Source organism: Mus caroli, chromosome 15 (genome assembly GCF_900094665.2).
Source record: "Mus caroli chromosome 15, CAROLI_EIJ_v1.1, whole genome shotgun sequence".
NCBI classification, from domain to species: domain Eukaryota; kingdom Metazoa; phylum Chordata; class Mammalia; order Rodentia; family Muridae; genus Mus; species Mus caroli.
The window spans coordinates 68,414,164-68,418,019 of record NC_034584.1 but is presented as its reverse complement, the minus strand read 5'-3'; positions in this window follow the sequence as shown (position 1 = coordinate 68,418,019).

Sequence of the window (3,856 nt, the reverse complement as noted above, 5' to 3'; positions counted from 1 at the left end):
TCCTTCTTTTGTTCGGTACCAGGATCCCGAAGGTTCCTACATGAATTACTCTCTGTTTTGGAACCCAAAATCGTATTAAATATTTTTAAGAGCCCCGACTGTGAATACCAGACAGGCGTGCTGGCTACTTTTAGGGCAATTTGACACAAGCTAGAATTATTTGGAAGGAAGGACCCTCCTTTGAGGAAATGCCTCAGTAAGATCCAGCTGTAGGGTGTTTTCTTAATTAGTGACTGGTGAGGGAGGACCCAGTTTATTGTGGGTGGTGGCATCCCTGGCTTGGTGATCCTGGGTTCTATAAGAAAGCAGGCGGAGTAGGCCATGATGGGCAATCCACTAAGCAGCACTCCTCCATGGCCTCCGCATCAACTCCTGGCTCCAGGTTCTGGCCCTGTTTTGTTTCCTGTCCTGGTGTCCTTTGGTGGTGAGCTGTGATGTGGAGACATAAGCCAAATAAACTCCCTACATTGCTTTGGTCATAGTGTTTCATCCCAATAATAAAAACCCTGTAAACAAAACAAAACAACAACAATAACAAAACCCAGGGTCACCTGGTCCCTGTGACCTTGCCCCAGTTGATCAAGTAGCCGGCACCTCCTGTCCCACCCACCCTGAGATGGGCTCAGAGATGGAGCTGCAGGACTCAGTCTGAAGTGGGTTGTTGGTAATTAGAGATGGGCTCTGGACTTTGGGAGGGGCCCCCAGTAGGTTGCGCGACCCTCAGTGGTGAATGGGAAGGGTGTGGGAACCTCCGAGAACCATTCTCAAGGAGTCTGTGTTGAACTCCAGCAGAGAGACAAGTCTGAACAGCTACTGGGAGCCCCAGGCCCTCACAGAAGCCCCTGTAGTCTTTCTGGAGGACAATCAAAGGGGCCCAGAGAAGAAAAGTGGAGTCCCCAGGAAGTAAAGCAGGGTCTTGGGAAGTTGGGGGTGGACTTTGCCTGCCATCGGGGACCTGGGGCATCCAGGTGGGCTTGAAGAGGTGGGTCACTGGCCTCATGCATTCTTGGGTTGCAGCAAGCCAATCCTGTTTGGACATCTGGAGCGTACCAGGTCAAGTGCTTTGCGAAGCAGCTTGGGTAGTCTGACCTACTTGGCCGACCGACCTACTGGTGGCTCCTATTGTACTTTAGCTCTCTGCCTGGAGGCTCTACTGACCTTACCCTCCTACCCCCTTGGTGGCCATCTATCTCTTGGGATTAAGAGATATCTATCTCTGTAAAACTGGCTCTGTCCACTCCTTCGTGTATCCCCCATCCATCCTGGCTTTCCACATGCCAGAGGGGCTTAGCCAAGCCCATAGGTTCTGCTGGAATCCTCCCATGGGAGGTGGTAGCCAGGAGAGCAGAAGAGGGAGCCCAGGCTGAGGGTGGGGCTTTGGGAGGGAGGGGAGGAGCCTGGAGCAGAGTTTCTTTTCCAGAAGTGAGGAGGGAGGTGAGGGGGTGGGGAGAACAAAGGCGGGCTCTCAGGCCTGGGGTGAGGTGCCAGTGTGGAGCCACCTGCCCTGCCCACGCTGGATTAGGTTAGGTCCTAGTCATCTGTTCCATGGCCCAGGCACACAAATCCACTGCATTCCAGCACCCACAGACATATTTCTTCAGGCTTTGGCGGTGTTGAGTCCTTTTAGCACTTCTGTCAGCTGAGGAGCCTCCCCAGAGGATCTTCCTCTGCTCCTTCCAAACCCCCGCTGCGACTTCAAAGGGTGCTTAGTCTGTTGGCCGAGATCTCTCATTGAGTTGCTAAGTCTTCTGCACACTGGGAGGCTATGAACAGCTTGGGCTTGGTACCTCAGTTTCTAGGGGCTCCCTGGGCCCCTTTGGGCTTCCCACTGGGGGCTTGGACCTATCCTCTTCCCTCCTTCCCCTCCTCGACCAAGCCCCCCCCCCCACCTCACCCACACCCCTGCCAGTCTTCATGGGCACTGGAGAGCCCAGCACACCAGAGGCGGTTTCTAGGTTCCACTTGGAAGGACAGCCTGAATGCAGGAAGGTCTCTGTCTGTGTTAGCTAATTTTGGTTGTCAACTTGACATATTTGGGAAAGGGACCCTTAACTGAGAAACAGATGCCATCAGGTTGGACTGTGAACATGTGAAGCACTGTCTTACCCAGTAATTGATGTAGGAGAACCCAGACCACGATGGGCAGGGCCATCTCTATGCAGGTGGGCCTAGGCCCGAGCAAGCCAAGGAGAGCAAGGCATTATGCAGCAGTCCTCGGCTGCTTTTAGTTCCTGCCTTGGATTCACCTGATGGTTGACTGTAGCCAGTAAGTAAATAAATCCTTCCCCAAGTTGGAGTCTGTCAGTGCTTTATCACAGCAGCAAAAACTTCTAGAACAGTCTCTGAGCCCATCTTGGGGCCTCGGGGAATCTGCTGGGGCCCTGTGATTGCTATCTCTGGTTCTGTATTCTGGGAGCTGAGACTCCAGGCCAGTTTCTGGGGATCATTTGTGCCAAGATCCTCCGCCTACTGCTGGGCAGACAGAGGGTTGCATGCATGATTCTGTAGTCTCCTGCTGTCCCGTGGCAAGACCCGTGGCTTTAAGCTGGTGGCCAGCTTGAGAGCTGAAAGCACCACCCTCACTTCACCCCCAGTCCCTCCTATTTTTCATACATAGGGCAGCTGAAGTCAGGCTTGGCTCTGGGCTCTGTGGGATTCCCAGGTAGAGCTGAAGTTCCCACGATGTCACAGGGTCCTGAGCTAGGCCACATGCGTCCCCTGGTGGCAACGGCTCTCACATCCATGGTATTTTTTCAGTCTTGGCCATGTGATAAGCCAGCAAATAGTTTGAATAGAATTCAAAGAACTGTGTGCATGGGTGTGTTTGTAGTGTAAAGTGTAAGTCCATGGTGTGTGTATGTGATGTGTGTGGGGGCCTTTTGAAGTATGTGGGTAGTATGTGTGCAGTGTTACGTCCTGTCTGGTCCATGTGTTGTATATGGTGTGGTTCTGTATAGAAGGTTTCTACATATCCTGTGCTATACAGATGCTGTTTTGTAGTGTGTGATCTGCATTTATATGTAATCTCTGTATGAATATTGTGTGTGTGATGTACAAAGCTGTGTATGTGTGTTATGCGTGCTTTGCAAAATATGCTGTATGTGGTGTGCCTGTATGTTCATGAGTGTTGCTTCTGAACATGGTATAATGGTGTGTTTGTGTTTGTGAGAGAGAAACAAAGTATGAGCGTGTGTGTTTGTGTGTGTTTATGTGGTATGTGGCGTGCATGTGTGTATGGTGTATGTGTGTATGGTGTCTGTGTAGGAGGGTGGAGTGTGTGTGTTAGGATAAACTGAGGGCTTCAAGCCTCCGTAGGGTCACTCAATTGGGTAAACTGAGATCATCTGAAAGAGCAGTGTGTACACCATTAACCACTGAGCCATTCCTCCTTCCCACAACCTCTTGGTGGGTTTTTAAATTATCAGCTCCATCATTAAAGTCTTGAATCATGGCTGGGCACACAGTCCAGCCGCCATTCCATCACCTCAGAGATAGAAAAACACTCTACCAGTCCAACAGACTTGTGCTCTGCAGCTACATATCTGTGGCCTTGCCACAGGGGAGGGTTGCAAAGAGAAGTCCATTGGGTTGCCATGGTTGCAAAGAGAAGTCCATTTGGTTGCCACAAAGGAGCATCTCCCCAGACAACTCCATCTTGCTAGGTTCACCTTGGTGGATGAATCAATGAAAGCCTGTCCCACCAGGCAGCCTGTGGGGATGGTGAGTCAGCATAGTACAGTCGAGATGCCTCTGCCCTGTGGTTCTGATTTTTTTGTCTTTCTTCCTTCCTTCCTTCCTTCCTTCCTTCCTTCCTTCCTTCCTTCCTTCCTTCCTTCCTTCCTTTATGTCTTTCTTT